The sequence below is a fragment of the Macrotis lagotis genome, chromosome X (genome assembly GCF_037893015.1).
Source record: "Macrotis lagotis isolate mMagLag1 chromosome X, bilby.v1.9.chrom.fasta, whole genome shotgun sequence".
Taxonomy (NCBI): Eukaryota; Metazoa; Chordata; class Mammalia; order Peramelemorphia; family Peramelidae; genus Macrotis; species Macrotis lagotis.
The window spans coordinates 332,312,794-332,340,401 of NC_133666.1; positions in this window are offsets into that span (position 1 = coordinate 332,312,794).

The window sequence follows — 27,608 nt, forward strand, 5'->3', positions numbered from 1 at the left end:
GACATGAAATAATAGATTTAAATATAAGTTCATCTTCTCTGATCCCTTCATTTTACATATGAGAACACTGAATTTCAGAGATGTTAGGTTATTATTTTAAACAAGGTCCCTGACTCTAAAATTTAGTAATATTTCCACTCCACATCACTGTTTCTAAAAGGATTCTATCTATTCAATCTCTGAACCCTTTGAAATTTGTTCTCCCTAGGTTTCATGTCAGAATGTAGTTTTTTTCTTCTCTACAACAAATTATAAGATGGAATGATCACATCACACTCTAAGTTTCATTTATTTTTACTTTAGGAATGAATTTTTCCTTCTTAGTGGAAATCAAATTCAGAGTGACGATTCTCCTTGTTGCTTTCTCCACGTTATAAAGAATGAAACTATTAAAAGGCAAGTCATTACATTATTAGTTGCTCCTCTTTCATCAGAGAGAGAGAGAGTTTTAGAATATATCTAGATAATAGAAGTTCCCTACTATATACTACCTTTATGCCAGTCTTTTATTCTGTTTTCTAAATCCTTTCTTTTATCCAAGTCATCTGGATTCTAAAGAAAATTGTCTTAGTGGTCATTTGAGCCTTTTAAAGATAGAGGAACCAAGAAGAGAAAATTCTATTTGAATTTTGATTTTCAATAATAGGGAGAAACTGGCCAGTCGGTGGTAATGATGGGTTTCTTGTAAAAAGTATAACAAAAGAGGTTTTTAATCAAAAGTCATTGAATCGGGGCAACTAGGTGGCACAGTGGATAAAGCACTGGCCCTGGAGTCAGAAGGACCTGAGTTCAAATTTGACCTCAGATACTTAATAATTTCCTTGCTGTGTGACCTTGGGCAAATCACTTAACCCCAATATCTTGCCCCCCCAAAAAGTCATTGAATCAATGAACAAGTATTTATTAAGAGTCTACTATGTACTAGGCACTGTGTTATATTCTAGGGATATATATTTAATGAATGAAACATTTACTTCTCAAAAGGAATTTACAATCTAATGTGAGAAGCAGCAAGAATATATGCAAGTGTGCACAAAATAAATTTACAGAGAATGCAAATGGTTAAATGGTTAAATGCAAAATGGTTAAATGCAAGGTAGTTTGAGAGGGAAGGAATTAGTTGTTGAGAAAATCAGAAAAATCTTCACATTAAAAAATGATACTTGTACAGTTACTGGATAGAAAATAAACCCATATAAATATTAGCATTTCTATAATATTATTTTTGAAAAAACAGAAATAGAGAAATTCAAAAAATAATTTAAAAATATATAAAATACTTTTCAGTATACTTGCCAAGAAAAACCTGAGAACTATATGAATACAACTACACAACACAACACCCCATATAAATAAAGATAGATCTAAATAATTGGAGAAATGTTGATTTTTTATGAGTAGGCTGAACCAATATAATTAAAAAATCAATAACTATATAAATTAATATACTTACATATTGCCATACCAAACCACCAAAAGGATTGATTTTTTTAGAAATAGGAAAAATAATAACGAAATTCTTCTGAAAGGGCAAAAGGGGAAATAATGAGGGAAAAAGAGGCAAGGAAGGGGACCTAACAGTATCAGATCTCAAAGTAATAAAGCAGAAATAATCAAAGTTATTTGGTACTGACTAAGTAATAGAGTTGATCAGTGGAACAGATTATGTATGCAAAAGCTAGCAATTTATATATTGGTTTAAAGTAAGCAAAGTCCTTTATCTAAAGTATTTCATTTGAGTTTTACAACAAATCTGGAGGTTATATGCCGCTCCCTATTTTTCAGATAACAATATCTGAGTCAGACAGTGATTAAGTAACTTGCCCAATGTCTCAGAACTTGTGTCTGAGGCAGGATATGAACAAGGGTTTTCCTGACTCCAAGTCCATCATTCTATATAGTACACAAAAGAAAATGAACCTAGTGTTTGATAAACCAAAAGATCCAAGATATTGGGGTAAGAACACTATTAGACAAAAACTTAGAAAAAAGTCAAAAGCAGTCTAAAAGAAGGTAAGTATAGACCAACCTCTCATACCTTATATCAAGAAAACTTTCAAAGGGTTGCACAATTTAGACATAAAGAGGATCAAAGAACAAATTACTTGTCAGATCTATAGATGGGAAAAGTTAATGACTTAGGGATAGATAGAATTATAGAAGGTAAAATGGACAAACAAGATTAATCTAATTTTGTTTCTATTTTCTCTGCAATTGATGACAACCTAAATTTACACTGAGAATGAAAGAACAAAAATGGCTATCAAGGAATCGATAAACAGATATGGAAGGAGATAAGGAAGAGTGTATCTGTCTTTGATATATTGAATTCCCTTGACCCTGTTGAATTTTACAGGTCTTGAAATAACTAGTAGCTATGATTACTGAGCCACTGTAAGTGATGTGTACATGGAAAAATGGAAGAAGTACATGGAAAAATTGGAAAAGAACAATTTTGTTCTGATTTTCAAGGATAAAATGCTTTCCATTCTGGTTGCTGGAATTATTTACATTACTTTCTTGATATATAATGATACTCCAAAAGTAGTTAGATGTCATCAGTTTGATTAAGTTTAAAGGTTTTTTTTTTCTTTTATATTCCTCAGGAAAAGAATTGACCTCTCTGTTGCTATTATTACCTTTATAAAAAATATAGCCCAGTGTTCCTGAGTTAGGAATTATCAATCACTGGTCTTCTTCTTTGCTTCCTCTACTCCTTTATTGCTTTGATGACTCTACTCTTCCTTTCTTTTTCTTCCTCAGAACATCTAATTCTCTCCTCTTAGGAAAATCCTTAAACTCTCCCTGGACAACTCTCCTTTTTCCTTTTCTTTCTCTTCAGTGTAACACTCTTTTATTCCCTACAATCCTAATGAGGGTGACTCACCCACCTCAGATCCTTTTATTTCCCCATTGAAGTTTTGCTTTTGTTTCTTTTAGTACCCAACAATCTGGAGTAGGAAGAAATATTTTTCTAGTTCCTTACCTTCTTCTCAGGAAGGAGATTACCTAGAAATACAAACAGTACTCTCTGAACTAAGGTAGAAATGTCAACATTACACAAATCACTACACAATTTCCTCTATTTCTCCTTAATGACTGATACATTCAGAATCTACCCTAAATTTCTGACCATTACTCAGATTCCTTTCCTTTGTCTTTTGAAATCTAGTCACAGTCATACTTACCTGTACTTCAACATTTTACCAGTTCCCAATCTATTTCATCAATTTGCTCCACCCATAATCCCTTCAATCACTTTGCTTAATCCAGTTATTTTTCCATTTAACATTTTTCAATTCACTTTGTCTTGCCAACTCCCTTACCCTTTTTGACTCTTGCTCTTTAAATTTTGCTCTCTTCTGGATCCTTCTGTAGTCTACTCCCCAGTCCCTTTAAATTTTCTTTAATTACCTTTAATCTTGCTTTTCTTACAACCATCATTTAGGATCTAAAGGAATATCTGAGTCTAAATTTTTTTCATATTTTCCTCAATTTCTTCAAAATTTTTCCAAATTTTCCTCTTCAAATTTAAATTCTGAACTTCTTCACTAATCCAAGTTACCTATATAATTTCTTGTTTTTCGCCACAGAAGCCAGAAGTGGAAATATTGCATTTGATTTGAAATACCAACTTCTATGATGGTCATTTAAATCTCTTCATATTTTTTCTCCATTCTACTTTTCCAGTCTCCTTATACATTACTCTCTTTCATGAACTCTTATAATCCAGTCAAATTATTTTTCTTGTTGTCTCTATTTCCTCTACCAGATCCATGCCTTTACATTGGCTATCCTACAAACTTGAAATACACTTACTTCTCACCACTTCCTCTTAAAAGCCCTATTTTTTTTTCAAAGCTCATTTTAAATGCTCTCTCCTTCTTGAGGATGTTCTGATCTCACAGCTGCTAACAACCTTGTATATACTTCTAGGTGAACTTGATAGACTTTAAACCCCAGAAAGTGTATCCCCCAGGACATTGTGTATAATTTGCTATCTGCTTAGTAAACATTTATTAGTTGTTAATTGTTTTAGATATCATTATATGCCTATATTCAGTAAATCAATGATCAAAGATATTACTGTAGTCATTTATCATAGAATGTAATATAATTTTGATGTGTACATGGAAGAAACCTATTTCAGGAGAGTATTCAAGACTACATTTCTTCTAGGTCATTTAAAATAAATACATTAGACATGTTATTAATGAGTCAAAGAGCCTCTTGAGAGCTTGAGAGTGTTGTTAGTTGTTTTTGCCTTTTTTGTATCTTCAGCTCTTAGCACCTGACACATAGTAGGCACTTAATAAATGCTTGTTGAGTTGATTTAACTGCAGGCTCTAATATCGTACATAACTCTCAATAATTTGAATGTCTATAAACATGTGTCCTCATAGAAATTATCTTTGAGAGTTTGTTTCCTCCTTGAGCTTTCATCGCATTTATCCAAATTTTCTCTCTTTAACCCATCTATAACACCCTTTTTCCCTCTCGTCTTATCAGAAGACCTCACTCACGTCATATATACTGGGGGAAAACAATTCCTCATTCTGAAGTCCCTCTTCTTTCTAATTCTGCATTTCAAATCTTTACACCACTGTCTCTCATTCTTTCCTTGCTCCCAACCTCAGTAGAAAAAATGATCCATCTCCTTGTCTACACCAATGCTTCTTGTGTCCTTGATTCCTTTTCCTCCTTTGCCCTCCAGACAATCATCTCCAACATCATCCATTTTTTTCTCCTTAATTTTCAACTTTTTTTGTTTTTTCCAACTTTTCTTTATCCACACTTTCCTATTGCCTACAAATATACACAGCTCTTCCCCAGCTTTAAAAAATAATTTTCATTTGTTTCTACCATCTCCTCAAGCTATCATCAAATAGCTCTCCTTCCTTTCACAGACAAATTCCAATTTTCTCTAATTGATTCTCTTTTCTCTTACCTCCTACCTACTTCTCAACCCCTTGCTCTCTAACTTAGGTCCTCACCACTCCTTTTTGCCTTCTCTGCAGTATTGGAAATTACAGAACACTTCCTCCCTCTAAATATTATCTGATCTTTGGGTCTTCATAACACTGCCATCATGGTTCCCTTTCTAAGGTCTGGCTGGTCCTTCTGAGCCTCCATATCCTGTTCTCTACATGTTGAGTATTCCAAAGTTCGTCTTCTTCTCTTTCCTCAATACACTTTCCCTATCAAATGAAAAGTCATAAGCTGAAAAGGTTTTGTGGATATGTTCAGACTATTAATCAGGTTGGTTACAGACTCTATGTCTGTCTTTAGAATACCAATGTCTTTAAATTCAGAGGCACATCATAGACTAGTTGAACTAGAGCTTTAAAGAAAGTTACATAACAGAGATTTCATATCAGATGATGAATGTTAGTCACAGAAACTCAAAAAGTCACTTATTATGAGCTCCAAAAAAGGAAGTCATACTGATAAAATCAAAGTATGTTTTCCTTCCTTTGCCCTTACTTTCAACATATAAATATAGCATTTCGACAAATGTACGTCTAAATATATTTACCTATAATATACACACACACATAGATACACATGATATGGAAGAGAAAAAACTATTTTGGGAACTGTCATATGGAGTGGTCAAGATCAGGCAAAATTACATATTTTTAAACTGGGACAAGTTGAGAATTGTATTTTACCATTCTTCCAACATTTTACACACACACACACACACACACACACACACACACACACACACACACATCTGTCTCTCCCCGTTTATATTTCCCATCAATACTCTGGTTCTAGTTTCCAAATCTGCTTCTGTTTCATTGGCTACCTTCACTGCACTCTTAAATACACTACATGAACTTTTGAACTTTTATTAACTAGGGAAGAAGTTTGAAAGTAAATTTAGGAGCAAATTCTACAATTTGTTTCCTCCCTTCTACCATTTTACTGTTTATAGCAGCTCTATTCCTACCCTTTCACTTTCTCCCTCCCCCTTCAAGTTTGAGCACAAAGAAAATGAGAATGTTTTAATTCAAGGAACTCTGAATTAGAAAGTTGAATATATGTCAATGCCTTTTCTGAAGGTCTTATCAAACTTGATATTCCCCTGAAATATATGCATGCAAACAAGAACATTATTAGTGGGACGGGGTCAGAGTAGGAAGAACTAGTTTAATTAGCAGGTTTTTCTCCTTTATTGATTGGATGCATTCTAAACTCTAGAAAATTAAATTAAAAAATAAAGGGGAATATTTTAAACAATAGAAATAATGAGTATCTTAAGAGCAGTCATACAAGCACATGAACAGAGGCATGAAAATATGTTTGCTGTATTTATGTGTGCATTGTAACCCAGAGCTTCAGTCTCTAAAGATGACCCCCTGCTCTCTCCCCTGGACGCATTCTCTTCATCCAACAAGCGGTGGCACTGTTGCTCTTGAAACAGAGGGACTGTGGTTGTTGGAAACAGAAACTCGACCCTCTAAGCCTCAGACAAATATTTTCATTTTGAAAGGTAGTGAAAGAGGACACTTCAGACTGGGTGCTCTGGATTGCCATCAGAATGCTTTTACTGGAGGAGAGACGAGTCAAACCATGGACCCTCCTGAGAATACATAGGATTTGAAGTTTCATTTTGAAAACTGTAATTTTGGAGGGTAGGGGCGGGATAGTTAAAGTAGTGTCAAAAGGTCTAAACTAGAGTGTTGATTACTCCCTCATCACTCCAGTGGAAGAGTTATTTTTCCATCCCCTTTTCTCCATGTTTCCTTTTTGTTTTTAAAAGGAGAAGGAGTACGAATCATGGGCGTCCACCTGCTCTGAGCTCTGGCAGGAGCCAGGAGCTGCTGGACAGCTTCACCATTGGGAGAACCTGCTTTCCATGTGGAAAGTGTTTACTTTGAAGACTTGCCTTGTTGCAGGTGTCCACAGTGGATCTCTATGCATTTTAAGGTGTGTGTGTGGGAGGGAAATAATGAGGGGAAGTAGGAAATGCTGACTTGCTTTTAATGCCTACCTTTGTTTGAAGCAGACACGGATAGTTTCTTTGGCTAAGGAGGCCAAATAAAAACAGGCAAGTTCATCCAATATAAGTTTTATTAGCAATTTAAACAGCCCAGTGTGGGGGCAGCCAGCACATTTTTGAAAAACCTTTCAGAGGATATGGAAAGCGATTATAAAAATAATAATCCCAGAGAGAATATTCAGTGGGATTTCAATTAGACTGGATCCCTCTCAGGTCCCCCTTGATCCTCCACATGCTTTTCATAAAACAACCTTTATTTAGACCTTAATCAAAGTCTATTTGCTTAGATTGGCTTTGCCCTGAGACACAGTCACCATTTTTTGATTCTTTTTTTTTTCCACTTCAGGGCTTTCTCAGAGAACACAGAAGGTGAAGACTAGAAGCAGTGGCCCTGCTTGTGTTCTAAGGCCTCAGGTAAACAGTGATTTGACACAGTTCTATGGTACAGCCTCTTAAACCATTTCTTATTAAGCGGTCCTCATTAGTGGCAAGGGCAAAACTTATCCAAGATCTTCAAACTCCACTGGGGCCACCTGGAGTTGAGGAGGAATAAGACTTATAGCCCTCCTCTAACCTTGAGGAATGGAAGGAAACTCAGCAGTCAGCCACAGGACAAAGAAAATGCCTCCTTGCCAACATGGACACTATTTCTCTCATTCTACCAGCCTAGAGTATCATTAACAAACACTAGTTATTTTGTGCCCAATGTCACTCTGGAAAGAAAGTTCTAGGCAATAGTTTTTTTCAAGAAATTTAGTCTTGTTGAGAAAGACAGACTAATATTTGGAGGAGTTGGGAATAAGGTTGGTATGAACTTTTAATTTTATCAGTGTGGAAGAACTCCCAGTGTAGAAATTCCCTTTATTAATGCAGATGGCTAATTGTTCGATAATTTATAGTTTTAGATTATTTCCTAGGGCAGTGAGAACTGAACTGATTTTCCAATGGTTATATAACAAGCATGTATTAAAGAATTTTAAGGCAGCTTTGATCCTGAGTAGGAACAGTTAGCAGTAGGAAATTGAGAAGGAAATCACCAGGAATTTCTGACTGTAAATAGAAGTGAGACTTCTGATAGAGAGTGTGCCATTGTGAATAGGAGATTTAAGTTAAAAAAAAATAGAATGAGCCCTGAGTGTACTATTTAAAAAAGGCTATTCTGAGTTCTAAAAAACTTGAAACATGGAATATAGAGAAAACACCCAATCTTTGCAAAGGTTCAGTGAAACAGACATACCTCTTCTTATGGAAGAAAAAGCTGCTGAAAAATTTGAAACAGAACAGCCTCTTTTAAATAGTTCCAAAAATTATTTCTACTTTTTTACTATCTTCTTAGTCTGTTGCCTGCTTGATTAATTCTGTGACCTCAGTTGAGTGGAGAAATAACTTCTTAGCCATCTTTGATTACATTGAGTTCGAAAGGATAGGAAAGGTAGAACTGCATTCAATTGAATTCAGAATTGTACCACAGTGAATTTGGAGAAAGCACGAGCCCCCATTTTGTCATTTTATTTATAATATGTTTCTACTTTCTGCAAATCACAAATGGAATTTGGAAAATATTTTCCCTTATTTTGAGTGGAATTTCAAGATGCTTATTCTAGGTTTGGAAAATGGCATAACTAAAAGAGGGAGACCCCAAAAAAGACAGCTTGAAAACAGGGGACAATGAATACTCCACTTCATCTGGAATAAAAAGGACTCAACTATCCAGGTTATGGTGACCCAAGAAACTGGCAATTGGGAAAGACTTTTTATACAGTTTTTGAGTTACATGAGTTATCAAGAATTCTAAATTTTTCCCAACTGTTTTATAGTATTAAGAAATAGCCCTATACAGCAATTAAGCTTTGGTGCATGGCTAATTATGGGCAAGATTAAGGCTTATCACAATATGGGAATTAGATATCCATTTAAGTTTAAGTAGGTTCACATCTGAGTTATACCATATATTTATACAGAAAACAAAGAGCATCAAATCTTGAGGTTCAAACAAATGTACATACAACACAATTCAAGTAAAACAAAGTGAAGCTAGAGTATAGCTAAGAACAAAATGCACTTTGAAGAATGACAGGGGAGGTAATTAAGCAAATCCTCTAGGCTCCTGTGGCCATTGTGAGCCAGAACCTGGGGACCACTAGCAGATATATATACTGAATTTTTGTCATTTGGTTAAGTGTAAATAATTAATGACTTGACCAAGGCTCTAATGTTAGGTTCATATATTCAGATGCATTAGAAGAAAGTACAATATTTGGTATGGAAAGATAGAGCTAGAGGATGTTTTATTGACATCATTCCAGTTGACTTTCCAAGCATGGAATGCATGGTTAGGAAAGATAGAGAAGCTTTGAATTCTTCAATAATGTTGACCTACCAGTTCCATGGTCCTGAAACAGAATGTTGTTGTTATTGTTTTTAAAATTGTATTTCATGCTTGGTATAACTGCTTTGTAGCCTGTGCTCTTGGCATCACAAGGAAACTGTCTAACCTGGTCCAAATTCTGTGTGACTGAAATTGGAAGAGATGACTGTCAATATGAGCCAACAATTAGCTGGAGAAGAAGTCACCAATGAATTTCTACCTACCTAGGAACCTTGGTTTTAGTGAGTTCTCAGATGATCCATCCAGGCTTAGATAACCCAAATCTGTTCAATGCCGGTCCTTCAGGTAGTTTGCTGTTAAGCGTACCAAGTATTTCTGTATTGCTGATTATGTATATAGTTGTCTCTGTGAAAATGGAATAAGTCTGGGAATGTAAAAAAAAGTCTTTAAAAACAAAATTTAATTTTCCATGTTTTTAGGGGTGGCTAGGTGGTGCAGTGGATAGAGCACTGGCCCTGGAGTCAGGAGTACCTGAGTTCAAATCCAGCCTCAGACATTTAATAACTACCTAGCTGTTTGGCCTTGGGCAAGTCACTTTTCATTTGCCTTGCAAAAACCTAAAAAAAAAAAGAAAAAAAAAGAAATTTTCCATGTTTTTAAAGATTAGACTTACTTATTTCTCTTCTTCCAATGTTAAGAGATGAGAGTTAAACTTAGGCCTGGTAGGATTTTATATATTGTTCTCTATCAACAGAAACTAACTTTACAAACAAAAAAGGATTTTTCAGTCAAATGTAATTATTATTTATTTTTTTTCATCTATCCATCCTTTCATCTTTCTAATCACTTCAGAATTCTGACCCTCACTTTTCCTTGAAAACAGTAACACATTAAATCATAGGATTAAAGATGGTCAGAGGTAGAAAACTTAAACATTTTCTAATCAGTCTAATCTGCAATTTCATAAATGAGAGAAGTAAGATGGTTCCAGTTAGATATTATATAATGTTTAAAGATAAACCTATTAATTCTTCCCATATTTTTCTTAGATTCTTTGTGATTAGTTAGACTCATTGGTTAAGGCATCCTACTATTTCAGAGTTTGAGGATTGTTACTATTGCTGCTGTTTTAAGACTGGGCTTCCCTTTTTCATGCTTGCACATGCAGAGGTTACTCATGGACTCAGCCTCACTGTCACCTTCACAGAAGCTTTAATGTACTCTGTTTTCAATCTGGACCAATTCTCCTCTTATTAAGTAAACCATTGGCCCCTCATACCTGGGAAATCACCAAATTAATGTCAAATTCACCATAATCATTCATCAATTTAGCCCATTGCAGCTCAAATTTCCCAAGCTGAAAAGACATGTAACTTTCTACTCACCTGCAGCAGAGATTAGACCTGTCTACTACTATAGATAGTAAGCATCTCACTCTCTACTAAAACTAAATTTAAAGACTCAGTGCATGAGAGGCTCATTTAGTTTCTTATCTTTTAAGATCAACAACTGATATCTCTAATCCAGTAATACAAATTCACATTTATATATCATTGTTCCAAGAAGAAATTATCTTTTTTAAAAGATTTTATTTATTTTGAGTTTTACAATTTTTCCCCAATCTCACTTCCCTCCCCCCCCACAGAAGGCAATTTGTCAGTCTTTATATTGTTTCCATGTTGTACATTGATTCAAATGGGTGTGATGAGAAAGAAATCATATCCTTAAAGAAGAAACATAAAGTATAAGAGATAACAAAATCAGACAGTAAGATAGCAGGTTTTCCCCCCTAAATTAAAGGGAATAGTCCTTGAACTTTGTTCAAACTCTGCAGTTCTGGGGCTGCTAGGTGGCACAGTGGACAGAGCACCGGCCCTGGAGTCAGGAGTACCTGAGTTCAAATCTGGTCTCAGACATTTAATAATTACCTAGCTGTGTGACCTTGGGCAAGCCACTTAACCCCATTTGCCTTGCAAAAACCTAAAAACCAAAAAACAACAAACTCCACAGTTCTTTATCTGGACACAGATGGTATTCTCCATTGCAGACAGCCCCAAATTGTCCCTGATTATTGCACTGATGAAATAAGTGTGTCCATAAAGGTTAATCATCACCCCCATGTTTCTGTTAGGGTGTACAGTGTTTTTCTGGTTCTGTTCATCTCACTCAGCATCAGTTCATGCAAATCCCTCCAGGCTTCCCTGAATTCCCATCCCTCCTGGTTTCTAATAGAAACTAGAATAGAATAAAATGGAATAGAAAATAGTGTTTCATGACATACATATACTACAGTTTGCTAAGCCATTTCCCAATTGAAGGACATTTACTTAATTTCCAATTCTTTGCCACCGCAAACAGGGCTGCTATGAACATTTTTGTACAAGTGATATTTTTACCCTTTTTCATCATCTCTTCAGGGTAGAGACCCAGTAGAGGTATTGCTGGATCAAAGGGTATGGACATTTTTGATACCCTTTGGGCATAGTTCCAAATTCAAGAAAAAATTTTCTTAAAGTGTTTGGCTTAATCATCACGCTATGAGTTCCCCAAGCATCACTGTCACAATGAGTAAAGATCCATTTAGCACTCTTTTTCACAATCTTGAATGTCATAGAAGATCTGGGGTAGTCTTGGGCTTGGAATCTTTCTTCAAATCTTCTCTGGTTGTCTTAGGGACTTACTATTTTGCTCCAATTGTTGTTTATCTTTGCTGTTCTACATTCACCCTGAGCTACTTTTTTTTTGACTTATTTGTGGAAGAAATCTAGAGAGTCTGGAATTTTCTGACCTACTCTGCCACTTTCCCAGAATCCTCTCTATTTTCTTCTTTTGCTTTTATAGATATATCAGAGATAGTCTCCTAAACTATTCTACTCAATGCCCTCCAAATTATAGAATTTTCAATTACATGAGACTCTGCTGAATTTCTGATTACCTTTTGATTTTCTCACTCTCCCCCATACCTTCTCCCATATACTATAAGGGTTTCCCTGAAATTGTTGTGATCTTCCCTTTCTTCATTTTTATTTCTCCTGAAAAGTCTCTCCTTTAATGGAGCTTTCCTCTACCACCTTCCTCTACTTCCCCTTTCCTTCTATTTAGAAGAAATGACTTGCTGCACTTTCTCACAGTTACAATTCCCACACAGAGAAAAGAACCTCCCACACCTGTAAAGAATGCATCAATGTATTTTACATTGAGTTTCATTTAAAACATCTTGTTATTAATGTGTAACTCTTTAGAGACTCTCAGTCACTTAGAAATTATGAAGCATACTATTGTTTGTTTAATTTCAAAACATCTTTAAGTACTTTCTACTAAAGGTACTGTATGACACACTATCCTTTGCTTCTTCAAGGATGTGAGATTTTATTAATGTGTCTACTCTTTTTTACCAATCAGATTTCTAACTGCTCTATGGTGTGGTAGCTAGTCTACATAAGTTTCTGTCCTAAAAAAATATGACCCTGCAATCAATCTGGTGATGAACATTGCCAAAATTATCTAGCAAATAGATTTTTAAAAAATAGGTCATCTGATGCATATAGCCATTAAGCTTGGTAGTACCTGTCCGAGCATATCCAACAATCTTGGGCTCTCATGATGAAGCAAGGGAGTAGGATTTAAGTAGAAGATATGCATGTGCTTTTCCCCTATGTTTTTAGATGAATATATGACCTTATTAACATAGGAAGGGTTCTTTCTGATTTGGTACAAATGAAAAACTCATGATCACAGTATTAAAACGAATCATTTATTTTCTATATTGAGTGAGGTTTGTCCCATTAGATCTGAAGAGCTCTCTAGCAGCAAGCATGACAGACCCTACATGCCCCCCTGAGGGATCTCTCCCTTGCAAGAACCACATACACCTCCCCAGGCCTGTTCCCCAAATCACCTATCTGGGCAATGGCACATTCTTCCTTATTATATATGGATTTTCCCTATACTAGTATGCATGTGTATACACACACACACACACACACACACACACACACACACACACACACATATATATATATATATGTCAATCCTTCTATACTTTATTATATCATATGGTTCTTTTCTTCCATTCTCTCATAAGAGCTACAAAAATCTCAGTATGCAAGAGGCCCTCTTCTAGATCAGGAGTTCTTAGCCTCTTTTTTATCATGGACCATTTTTGCAAACTAGTAAAGTCTATGGGCCCCTTCTCAGAATAATGTTTTTAAATGCTTAAAATCATAGATGAAAAATACAAAGGAAACCCATTATATTGAAGTACAGTTATCAAAATATTAAAAAAATAAGTATAAGAATCCCATTTTAATAATATAAACAAATATTTAGGGTTTAGAACCCTTAGGTCTTTTTTCATTTTATGGAAACCAGGACAGCACCCAGGTTGTTTTTTCAACTTGCTAAACTATAAGGCCCATCTTCTTTTCTGATCATACATTTCCTGGATGATGTCCTTTATTTTATTCTGCATAAATTTTTTGTTCATTCATTTTGTTTGGTTTTTGTTCATTTGGTTTTAGTCTGAATCTGTTGTCTCACTGGTGTAAAGAGTTCCCCCCATGGGGGAATGCAGATATATAACCATTTCTCAATTTATGATTTTAATAAGTTGGGACACTAAGGGGTTATGACTTTCTTAGGGACACACAACCAGCATGCGTCAGATGTGTACTTGAACCCAGGTTTTCCAGATTCTAAGACCAGTCTTCTAGCTATTATTCCACACTACTTCTCTTCTGTGTACATGCTCATTAGTTATATGCTACAACCCACTGAGATCTACAATAATCATCCCATATTTTGTAATGCTTTAAAATTTGTCAAACACTTTCCTAACAATAATCAAGTGATCTGAGTAAAATAAATGGTATTATATTCACTTTTACAAATGAGGAATACTAAAAAGTTACCCACAGTCACACAACTGTCAAGTGTGAGGTAGTATTTGAACCTGCTTTCTTGTCTCAAATTCTAATACTATTTTTACAATGATGCACTGCTAACACGTATCTCACCTTGAAAGTCTTCTCAGTCACCTTCAATTGCAATTTTTGAAAATGATGGTATGGAATGATTCAATAATATCTTCTGAGCAAGTTGGATCAGGGAATTGGGATGAGGAAAATACATCAATCTCAGTGAAAATTAGGGGAAAAAAGCATGATCTGATTAAAAGAGCATTATGGATTTTTTTTTTTGTCTAGGAAATCAAGAGGTTAGGATCCTTTTACAGCCTGTACTTATTGAGAAACAAGCAAGGTTCTTCAGGTTCTTTATAAAAATGCTATATTACTTGTCTCTTGAAAGATGTATTAAATATAGGAAAGCAGATTCAAATTATTTGGGATCAATAATCATCTGAACATTTGATAACACAATATAATAGTTATGCCAAGGGAAACTACATTTCTCCCAATGCCTTTGTCTAGGTCTTGCAGGCTTGAAAGGTAAATTCCTAGAATCCCATTTCCCATGAAGTATGTGCTAATAGTATAACAGAAGATTGGGGTGAGAAGACTGGAAAACATAATTGGGTTATTGGTGGCTTCTGCCAAGGTCTAGAGCATTGTAGAAAGATTTAAGAAGGGTCTGAGACTAAAATGGCAGCATCCAGGAACCCAAGAGTTCTATAGTTCCACTGAGACCCCAGGAGAATAGAAGATGGGGGTGGAACTGGGGAGCCCCAATGATGATGATTTTTAGCATGAGATATAGGGACTTTGGGGGGGGGTGAAGTCCCTTTACTTTAGATCCAGAATGATTGTAAACCTCTCTTCAATGTCAGAATACAGATTTTGGAAGGATTTATTACCCAAAAAAAACTCAGGAGAGAAAGGATATGAGATTTTACTTGCTTAGTAACATGCTCTATTGTTCCCTGTAATTATATTATTTCTTTCAGACATTATTCAATTTTTTAGCATTCTAATACTATTCTTTGCCTGATGAATAACTGGAGTACTTAGACCTCAGCTGAACTTAGAAGTTCCCATTTTCAAACTGAATGGGGAATACAATGGGCCAAATGATGTAAATTATCACTAACAGTTCCCATGATTTTAACTCAGATTCATGTGAATTCCCTCTGGGTGAGACTTCATGGACCACCCTTATATTTCCTGGTCTATATGCCCTTGATCATAGAATTTGGTTTTGGTTTCTTTATTACCTAAGTCACCATTTCCATACCATGACCATTTTCTTTGCTGCCATAGCTGCCACCATGATTCCCTTCCCAGCCTCTCATATTCTTGCTAGTAAAATGGATAATTTCAAAATCTGAAGAAAAATGGTAGTGGTGTCAGGAGTGTTTCCATGGGTGAATGGGGACAAGAAAGTAGATATGACATAGCATTAGGGGAATAAATCAAAGCAGGAAATGCATGTGGTCCAGGGCTTAGAATATCTACTTATGGCTCCTGAAACCAGATGGTTCAGATAAACTAGAGATCCATATGGAAGAGGTTCCCCCAGAAGAGATATTCAACTAAATGAGAAACTAACAACAAAAATAGTGTTCTATATCTACAGTGTTTTAAGATTAGGAAAATGTTTTCTTTTTAAAAGACCAGTAATGTAAATAAAATAACATTTTTTTCCTTTTTGCTTCAGTTTTTCCTCATTTGCAAAATGAGCTAGAGAAAAAAGTGGCAAACTACTCCAGTGTCTTTTTCCTAGAAAACCACAAATAGGGTCAACAAGAATTGGCCATGACTGGAAAAGGACTGAATAACAAAATTCTCCTTTTTGTAGAGAAGGAAAATGAGGACCAGAGAAGTGAATTAGATTACCAATAGTCACATATCCAGAATCAACAATGGGAAAGTATCTTTAATGGTTATGGTTTACATTTGGGTCTGAGAAAAAGGAGCTGGATATTGAACTTTACCTACAATGAAATATTTAATCATATAACTCTCTGCTTAATTATCAAGTAGGTGAAATGTCTAAAACATATCCACAGAAAAAGTTGTGGTGTCATTCAGAAGGCAGAGATGCTTCCCAGGTCACTACTAGATCATGTCTCCTAATATCCTTAGGGCACTAGTCTACTTTGACTCACATAAGATTGTACAGTCCCTTCTGTTAAGATATGAGGCTTATCCCCTCAGTTCTGACCCGGCAAAATCTCTCTGCAAAGTCTGAGATTTAACCTTCTCACCTTTTTGTGACTCTCCCTAATGCCTTCAATACATAAAACTAGGAAATATGAAGTGACATGTGTCAGATCACTCAGGATGGTCTCTCTCAAGAAAGAAAGGGAGGGCATTTGATTTCAGACTAGAAGTAAATCAAATTGCCCAAAATACTATAACTTTTTTTTTTCCCTAGCCCTCCATAGGTTAAAATTGAGGTCATTTGATCAATCAACCAGTTAGTGGCGATCTCTAAGATGAGTTGAAGAGTAATTTTTAACTTATTTTCCTTTATAATTTCCTATTTCATGACCTACTGCTTACCTTCAGGGGAAGTGGAAGAGGGACTGAACCTGTGTTTGTATTCATGTAAGCAACTACAGGGAAAGAAATGTCCTCCTCCCTCCTTGAGAGGGAGTTACTGGCAACACAAAGATTAAGTGACTTGCCCTATGTCATCTAGCCAGTGTGTGTCAGAGAAAGGATTTGAACCCAGTTTCCTCCTGACTCTAAGGCCAGTTCTACATCTACTATACAGGGATTGAGGACCTTTTTTCTGTCAAAGGCCATTTGGACATTTAGAACATCATTAGCTGCCATATAAAATTGTCAACATAAAAATTAGCCAACTTTATTTGGTCAAATATTTAATTAATTCATTCCTTAAAAAGCTCCTAGATTTATGGGACTTTAAGTACTGCCTGTGGTTGCCTTGGCAGTGCTGATGAAATGATTTCACGGGCCTTATAGGACCCATTGGCTGGATGTTCCCTGCCCTGTACTAAACCCATGCTATCTCTCTCTGCTTATTGCTTTAAAAAAAAATCAGTTGATTCTGGGTCTCACCAAAGCATAATGAAGAAGAGCAAGAAATTACAGGTTTAATTAGGCAAATAATCAGCCTTGGGAATAGTCATTTGCTAAAGGCGAATAGGAAATCAAAGGAAGTATGTTGAGTATTAAAGATTATGTATTTAATTCATTTTCTCCTCTGATACTTGTTAGGAAGAAGGCAGGTTTAGGTATGCATCTGCAGGGTGGTGGTAGGGAGAGCTGATTGAATTGAGAGAAAGGCCAAGATGCTGCTAAATTCCAGGTACTTAAATGCAAGACTATAGATAATGATCATTGTAATTCTAGGTAACCCAAGGTGAGAATTGATAGTGTTTGCTCTAGAAGAGGAGTGGAACAAGAAAGTTTCTAAAGGCCCTTGAAATATGAAGTTTTGACCAGTCAAAGATAACATGGGTTTTTAACTGTCTGTTTACTCTGCACAAGATTTTGCTGCCTTCCTTTTAAGTGAGAGGGAAAGAATTGGTTGCAGTTTGCAGAACTCCTTAGATGATTCAGAGGTGGTTCAAAGTGGAAAAAATGAAGAAAGATTAACCTTTGATAAGGGAAAATCCCTCAAGATAAGCACTAAAGCTGAAAATGACTTCAGATCAACTCCATGAATGGATGTCTGGGAGTCAGCAATGCCATCCATCAAACCTGTTAGGCAGAAGAGTTGTCTGGGGCTCATATTCAGGGCAGGGGAACTAAATTAAGAACATATCCCCAAGAACAGATATGAATCAGGAAGGCAAAAATAGCATATTAATGGATATTGGTGTTATGTCCCAACTAGACTTTGGGAGCAGATGCCAGGATCATAAAACTAGATATTACTTATTAGTCAAAAGAAGCAAGGCAAACAGAAGGGAAAAGAAATGAGGAAAATGGCACAAATGACAAATATTTGCTCTGATATTTAAAGAAAAAACACTTATTAATTGCAAATAAGGAGCATACTAATTTTGCAACAAATTCACATTCTACATACAATGGTGCAGGGATTAGAGCACAGGGTTTAGAGTCAGGAAGGTATGAGTTTGAATGTGGCTTCATACATTGAGGTGAATAATATCATTATAGTTCCCAAGTTTTCATTAACAAACTCTTAAGTCTATTTAAACCACTTTTTCTTTCTTAACCAAATGTTAATCTGCTATCAAATTCTATTTTTCTTCCAAAACATGACCAAGATTCATCCTTTGTTTTGCTGTCTCAGAACTTGATTATAAATTATCCTTCTCAAACTATGTTAAATTTCAGGTAGATATTAGCAAAGAAAATCTTTAAAAGTGCCTTTAATATCATAAATTGATATCATAAATATCATAATAATATCATAAATTAATTTTATAAATTGAAATAACATGAAGGAGGATGCATTAAGTGTATTTAAGAAAAATACGAAAAGGAGGCTATCAGAGATGAGAAACTCTGAATGTCTTCATCTAAAGTATTGGATCTCATAGTAAGACATTCATGCTCCAGACAAGTGCTCAAAATGAAGGCCATCATATCAGATGTTCAACTCTGAACTATACCTGTTATTGATTGTTCATCTTTTTCTCATTTAATAAAAGCTTCCTAAGGATCCACATTTGTTCTTAGCCCCCCCTTCTCAAATAATGAATGACTTCCTGTTAAAGTTGAATAAGGCAAGATTAGATAACCTAAGTGATTTCTGACCAGTTCATGAGATACCAACACCAGAGAATATAAATGGAACCTTGGGGGAAAAAGGAACCAGAGACTCAAAGGGAGGTCCTCTGCAAGTGGAGTGGAGAATTCAATAAAGTCATTATTAAAATTAAGTATTCAACCAGGTATATAATATCATTATGTTAATAAGATGATATTATCACAATAATATCTAGTCCAACATTATGCAATGACAAGTGATTAGGAAGTGTTTACTACAGGATTTGTGGAAAGAAGTCTGGGATAATTGGATTATATATATTTAGAACAGGAAGGAACATTAGAAGCAATCTAGTCAAAATCACTCTTTTTTTAGCTTCAGAAATTAAGATCCTTTTAAAGAGAATTAATGGCATGCCCAAAATCTTATAGGCAGCAAACATCACTGGATGAAAAGAACAACACTGACTTCTGGGGCAGAGTCAAGATGGTAGAATGAAGCTAGCATACTCCCAGAGCTTTTCCCTACACAACATTAAATGAAGCCTTTACATAGATATTAAAGCTATAGATCCCACCAAAAAAAAAAAAAGATTGAAACAATTTTTTCAACTGTAGACATCATGGAGGATCTTCAGGGAAGGTAGTCTCTTCAGAGGGAAAGAGGAAGTAAAACTTCAGCTAAGTGGGAGAGCAGGAAAACTAGTGGGAGACTTTCAGCCATAGTGCAGCCCAGGTCCTGGCAGCTAGACAGCAGCACAAGTTTGGGTAGTTAGATAGCAAGTCAGCAGTCCCAAATCCAAACAGAGTCTGAACCCTGGGAACACTAGGGCAAAAGACAGGACTGGGTTGAGAACAAACCACTGCATAGCCAGAGCCTGGGCTGCATTGGCAACATCTTGGTCAGACCTCAGTCCCTGCACAATAAGATCAGAATTATTATCCCTATATCCCAGGAGCAGAATTCAACAATCAAAATGAACAAAATATTAAAAGATGAAAGATACTATGCAAATGGAGATGATAAAAATGTCATCTCAGAAGAAAGCAGTAACAAATTATCCACATGGGAAGTCTCAAGGGATTCTATGAATTGGACTCAAATATAAAACCTCGTAGAACTTAAAGAATAATTTAAAAACCAAAGAAGAGAGAAAGAAGAAAAATTAAAAAAGAAATGAAGGCCATGCAGAAAAATTATGAAAAATTGACCAAAGTAATCAACTCTTTTAAGAGGAAAAATAACCAATTGGAAAAAATGTAACTTCATAAAATAAAATCAGCCAACTGGAAAAGGAATGCAACTCATGTAAAACTCAAATCTACAAACTGGTCAGGGAATGGAATTTAGCAAAAAATAAAATTAACTAACTGGAAAAAGAAACACAAAAGTTGACTGAAGAAAATAAAACCCTAAAAATTAGAATTGAACAAATAGAACTAATGAATCTATGAGACCCCAAGATTCCATCAAACAAAACCAGAAAGTGAAAAAATTGAAGAAAATATAAAATAAATTTTAGGAAAAACAAACAATCGAGAAACTAGATCCAGGAGAAATAATTTATGAATTATTGGTCTACTAGAAAACCTAGATAAAACAAGATCTTGGAAAATATCTTTCAAGAAATTATCAAGGCAAACTCTCCCAATTTAGTAGATAAATGAGAAGACAAAAATAGTCCCTGAAAGAATATACAGAACTCCTCCAGAAAGAGACCCAAGGATAAAAACTCCAAGGAGTATCATGGCCAAATTCCAGAATTCTCAAATGAAGGAAAAATGGTTTGTTCCCAATCCAGTCCTGTCCTTTGACCCAGTGTTCCCAGAATTCAAACTTTTGGCAGGCAGTCAATGAGAAGCAATTTAAATACAAAGAAGCACAATCAGAATTACATGGGATTTATCAACTTCAACATTAAAGGATTGGAGGGCCTGGAATATGATATGTCAGAGGGCCAAGAACCTTGGATTACAACCCAGAATTTACTACCCTGAAAAATTCAGCATATTCTGACAGGAGAAAATATGGTTAACCATTGAAATAGAGGACTTCCAAAATTTCCTGATGAACAGAGAATTTGATCTTCAAATACAAGACTGAAGAGATGCATAAAAAAAGGATAAACAGAAAGAGAAAAAAAGCAAATGCTAGTCAAGAACATTAAATTGTATACCACCCTACAAGGGAAGATAACTTGGTAATTCTTGAGAATTGTATTTCTCTTAAGATAGTTAAAGGGTTGAATATAGTTGGAGAGATTGTACTTAGAGGGGTATATATTGTTGGTTCTTGTCCTTCTTTATTGAAGATCAAAATGACATCACTATGTTTAAGATAAATTACAGTGTTCCAACTATGACTGATCAAACCATTATAAGGTCAGAATGCTCTACCACAGGTTAGGCGTTTTTTTAAATTGTGCCTTGCTCAGAGAGCTCAGCATTTTCTATGAAGTGGGAAGCATATGCCCAGTGGTCCTATGCTAGTGTTCTCCCATGCCTTATAATCAATTCTAAAGTTCTTAGGAGAGACCTTCAGATTGTCCCAGTATTTAGAGTACATAATTAAATCAGAAGTGAGATTACTAGATACTTAGAGATTTGTAATACTATAGGGATATAAATGAGATTAGGAAGTGATTTTATCTTAATCTGTACTTTAGTTATGGAGGGTTTTAGTACCATGGTTGGGGTGTTAAAGAAATAGTGGTAGAGCATATACTTGATACTTTGGCTGGGATAGTATAGAAATAAAGGGAGAAGTACTTAGTGAGACTAGACGTGAAAACATCATGAAGAAATTTTGCTTTGTTTGATGTTTTGGCTAAAATTGAAGGGAATGTGCTTGGGGGGGTTGGAATATAAATGATTCATGAAATGATTTTGGCTTTGCACGTTGCTTTGACTCATGAGATTTGTATGTCCATGGAGAGTACTTGAAAAAAGGGTAAAGTGGTTATTATTTGATGTGATTCATGACAGAAGTGAGAAATGAGGGAGAAGAGGGTTCTTAGTGAGTATGAGGCAATGTTGCTTATCAATCAATCAAGCAATGAAGCAAGCAACCACTAAGTACTTCTATCAGATCAGATAAAAGGATTATATTTTGACAAAGGGGCTGTAAACACAGGACTGGGTTAAAACAATAAAAGTATAAAAAAGAGAAGGTTAGGCATTAGTGGATAAATAACACCAAAAAGAAGAAGCACAAAGATCTATTATAAAAGAGGGAAAGAAAGGAGGATGTAAACTTTTCATTACAGTTGGTCCAGACAGGGAATAACATACATTACCAAATGGGTTTAAAAATTTATCCTACCCTTCAGGGAAGTGGGAGGAGGGGAGAAAAGGGGAAGAAAAGGGAAGAAGGGACTGATAAAAAGGATGGTGAAGGTATAAGTGAAAGTAAACTTTAAGTTAAAATTTTAAATAAAAGTTAAAGGGGAAAGGGGGCAAAACATTGGTGAGGAGGAATAAGAGGAAAGGAAAGAGAAAAGTACAAATGGGGAAAGATAGTATGGAGGGAAATATAGAATTAATAATCTTAATTGTAAATGTGAATGGGATGAACTATCCCCAAAAATGGAAGCAAATAGTATAATGGATTAAAAACCATAATCCCATTATATGATGTTTACAAGAAACACATTTGAAGCAGATAGATACATACAGGGTAAAGGTAAAAGGCTGGTGCAAGATATATTATGCTTCTGTAGAAGTAAAAAAAAATCAGGGGTACCGATCTCAGACAAAGCAAAATCAAAAATAGATCTCATTAAAAGGGATAAAGAAGGAAATTACATTTTCTTCAAAGGTACCATAGTCATTGAAGTTATATCATTGTTAAACATATTTGCCCCTAGTGGTATAGCATCCAATTTTAGAGGAGAAGCTGAATGAATTAGATTGAGACACAAATAGCAAAACTATAATAGTGGGGGCCCTCAACTTCCCCCTCTCAGAACTAGAAAACTCTAATCACAAAATAAACAAGAAGAAAATTATGAAGATGAACAAAATCTTAAAAAACTTAGATATGATTGACCTCTGGAGAAAATTAACTGTATAAAGAAAAAAATAACCTTTTTCTTTGCAGTATATGGCACTTATGTCAAACTTGACCATGTATTGGGGCATAAAATAATCATTTTGTTCTTCATTTTCAAAGAAGCCTACAGTATCAGGTAGGTGATGCCATAACAAGCACATGAATTGAATTTGAGGAAGGAGTGCTACATCACCAGCCTCACTTTCTCCTCCAGAGCCATCTAGGTCCAGTGGCCAGAAATGAATTAGGCCAATTGGAGATAACCCTGAATGAGAGGCAATTAGCATTAAGTGACTTGACCAAGGTCACACAGCCAGGAAAATCAAGTGGCTGAGGCCAGATTCAAATTCTAGTCCTCCTTCACTGTACCACTTAGCTGCCCCTAGGGCATAAAAACTTTTTGTGCATAAAAGCAGAAATAATAAATGCATACTTTTCAGATCATGATGCAGTAAAAATTACATGTAAATTATACATAAATGGAAACTAAATAATTTAATTTTAAAGAACAAGTAAATCAAACAGCAAATCATAGAAATGATCAATTATTTTATTCAAGAAAATAACAATAAAATATCATTCCAAAATTTATATAATGCAGTCAAAGTAGTTTTTAGGGGAAATTTTATATTCTAAATGCTTCTAGGAACAAAATAGAGAAAAAAAAGATCAATGAATTGAGTATACAACTAAAAAAAAGCTAGAAAAAGAAACAATTAAAGATTCCCAATTAAATACCAAATTAAAAATTCTAAAATCAAGGGAGATATTAATAAAATTGAAAGCAAGAAAACCACTGACCTAATAAATAAAACTGAGTTGGTTTTATGAGGAAAAAAACAATAAAATAGATAGACATTTGGTTAGATCTGATTTTTAAAAAAGGAAGAATAATACCAAATTACTAGTATCAAAAATGAAAAGGGTGAACACACTATCAATGAGGAAGAAATTAGATAATTTGGAGCTTTTTTGCCCATCTGTATGCCAATAAATTTGATAACTTGAGTAAATGGATGATATTTTAAAAAATACCTTGAGTTAAAGGAGAAAATAAAAAACTTAAATACTCTCATTTCAGAAAAATAAATTGAAGAAACTATCAATAAACTCCCTAAGAAAAAGTCTCCAGGTCCAGATGGAATTTCAAGTGAATTCTACCAAACATTTAAGGAACAATTTGTGATATCTATATGGTATTGATACTCAAATCAGAAAGAGTCAAAACAGACAAAATTATAGACAAATCTCCTTAATGAACAGTGATGTAAAAACCTTAAATAAAAGTTTAATAAAGAAATTACAGTGAATTATTACTAGGATAATACACCATAATCAGAGAGGATTTATTCCAGGTAGGTAGAGATGGTTCACTTTTAGGAAAACACTCAACATATTTGAATGTATCAATAACAAAACTAACAAATCATATGATTATCTCAATAGATATTGAAGGGGTGGCTAGGTGGCGCAGTGGATAGAACACTGGCCATGGAATCACAGGGACCTGAGTTCAAATCCTGCCTCAGACACATACTAATTACTTAGCTGTGTGGCCTTGGGCAAGCCACTTAACCCCAATTTGCCTTGCAAAAACCTTAGAAAACAAACAAACAAAAAAATAGCAGGATAGAAAATAAATTCTCATAAATCATCAACACTTCTATATATGAGCAACAAAGTCTAAGGGCAAGAGGGAGCAAGAGAAATTGTATTTAAAGTAACTTCAGACAAGATAAAATCCTTGGGAATCTACCTCCCAAGACAAATCCAGAAACTTTATGAACACAATTACAAAACAAGTAAAATCAGACAAGTACAATCAGATCTAAACAATTGTCAGCTTCACTAATAAAAATGATAATTCTACCCAAATTAAATGACTTATTTAATGCTATACCAATCAAACTACCAAATCACTTTTTTTACCAAGCTACAAAAAATAGTAACAAAGTTCATCTGGAGCAGCAAAAGGTCAAGAAAATCAAAGGACTTATAGAAAAAAAATAAAGAAAGATGATCTAAAATTATACTACAAAATGGCACTCATCAAAACTGTCTGATACTGGTTAAGAAATGAGAATAATGGACCAGTGGATTAGGATAGGTCCAAAAGAAGCAGTAGGAAATTATGATAGCAATCTGTTATTTGACAAACCCAAAGACATTAAGTTCTAGGATAAGAATTCATTATTTGACAAAAAATTCTGGGAAAACTAGAAAATAGTATGGCAAAAACTAGGCATGGACTCACATCTCACACCCTATACCAAAAGAAGTTCAAAATTTGGACAGGAATTATATATTAATAGTGATACTATAGATAAATTAACAGATTAAGAAATAGTCTGTCAAATCTGTAGAAAAGGGAGAAATTTATGATCAAATAAGAGTATATTATAAATTGCAAAATGGATGACTTTGACTATATTAAATTGAGAAGTTTTACAGTAATAAAACCAATACTGCCAAGATTAGAAGGAAAACAAAACTGGGTAACAATTTTCACAGATAGGGGCTCTGATAAAGGTCTCATTTCTAAAATATACAGAGAATTACACCAAATTTATAAGGTTACAAGTCATTCCTCAATTGATAAATGGTCAAAGAATATGAAGAAGCAGTTTTCAACTGAATAAATTAAAGCTAAAATTATATGGAAAAAATGCTTGAAATCATTATTGATTAGAGAAATGCAAATTAAAACAACTGTGAGGTACTACCTCATATCTGTCAAATTGGCCAAGATGACATAAAAGAGAAGCAAACAATGTTGGAGAGCCTTGGGACATTAATGCAATTTTGATGGAGTTGTGACCTAATCCAACCATTCTGTAAAGCAATAAGAAACTATGTCCAAAGAGCAATAAAACTGATCACATCCTTTGACCTAGAAATAGCAATACTAAGCCTATATCCAGAAGAAATCATAAAAAATGGGGAAAGTCCCATATATTCCAAAATATTCATAGTAGCTCTTTTTATAATAGTAAAGAATTGGAAATTGAGGAGATGCTCATTAATTGGAGAATGACTGAACCAGTTATGATTTATGAATGTTATAGTGTACTATTGTTCTATAAGGAACCATGAATGCTCAGACTCTAGAGAAGCATGGAAAGAATTACAGAAACTGATGCTAGCTATTGAAACAGAACCAAGAGAACATTGTACACAATAAAAACAGCATTGTGAGTTGATCAGCTTTGATGGATGCAACTCCTTTCAGCAGTTCAAAGAGCTAGGAAATTCCTGGGAGACCTGTTATGGACAATGCTATTTACATCCAGACAAACAAAACAAAACACAAAAACAAATTATAGAATATAAATGAACACTATGTTCACTTTTTAAAAGTTTATCTTATGTTTTCCTTTCTTTCATTTCCCTTAGTCCTATTTCCTCATTTAGAAAATGACTAATATGTAAACTTCTTAAACACAAATGTAATATACAATGTTCACTAGACTGTTTGCTGCTGAAAGGTTGGGGTTGGGAAGAAAGAGTGGGAGAATATTATATAACTTATGCATTTGGATGAATGTTAAAAAAACTTTCAAAACATATAATTAGAAAATAATTATTAATTAAAGAAAAGAACATCCAGTTTTTTCTAGGTTTATAGGGGACTCTCTGGCCATCATGCCACAGGAAGTTTGAAAAATTATAGTCAGTTAATGGATACTATTTGATTGACTTTTAACATACATCTCTAATCAGTCTTGATAGTTTTGAAGAGAGTAGATAATTTACCTAAATCATTGCCACATCTAGGTCAAATGAGAGACCCTCTCAGTTTCATACTGAGTGCCAGGCTAATGGTAGGATTAGAAAAGTCTGAGAAGCAAGCAAGGAAGAAAAGGATCGAAGAATGTTGGAAAAAAGGTCCAGGTTCAGTGAGTTCTTGGGAGTTCTAGATTAAGACAGAATATCACATGCAGGGAGGAGGTCAGTTTTCAGAGACAAGATTTATAAATTGAGGGGAAACCTATCTCCAGTAAATGAATTCTTACCTTTATCATGTTGTTGTAGGAGTCAATGACTAGATTGTAATAGCTGCTCTCATCTTTGTGCATACTTATAAACTATTACCCATGCTTGAAATGTATTTCATTTCTCATCTGTACCTATTGGAATTCTTTTATATTCTTCTAATACCTAGTCCTGTTGAAAACTACTCTATGAGGACTTCCCTGGTTTCCCCTGGTTGAAAGTGAACTAATTCTTTCTGTTCTCTGTCTGTGTCTGTCTCCCTCCCTTTATCTCTCAATTTGTGTCTCTTCCCCCCATGATTAGTGAAACTGCCTGAATTTCTCAATTTTGTATTTCACTTTGTATCATATTTACTTATATGTCTCATCCCTTACATCTTTAATTTTGAGACCAGAGCTCAAGGCCAGGACTGTGTTATTTTCATCTTTGTGCTATTATACTTAGTATATTATACTTTCTCATAATAAGTGCTTGATAAATGTTCTTTAAATTACACTGATTTGAATTCCAAAATTCCAGCCCTTCCTGAGGTGAGGGTAGAGGCTTCAAAAGAGATTTGAATCTTGTTTCTATTTGATTTTGCCTCTGCATGTAACTTTCTTCATCCAAGTGACCTCTCCC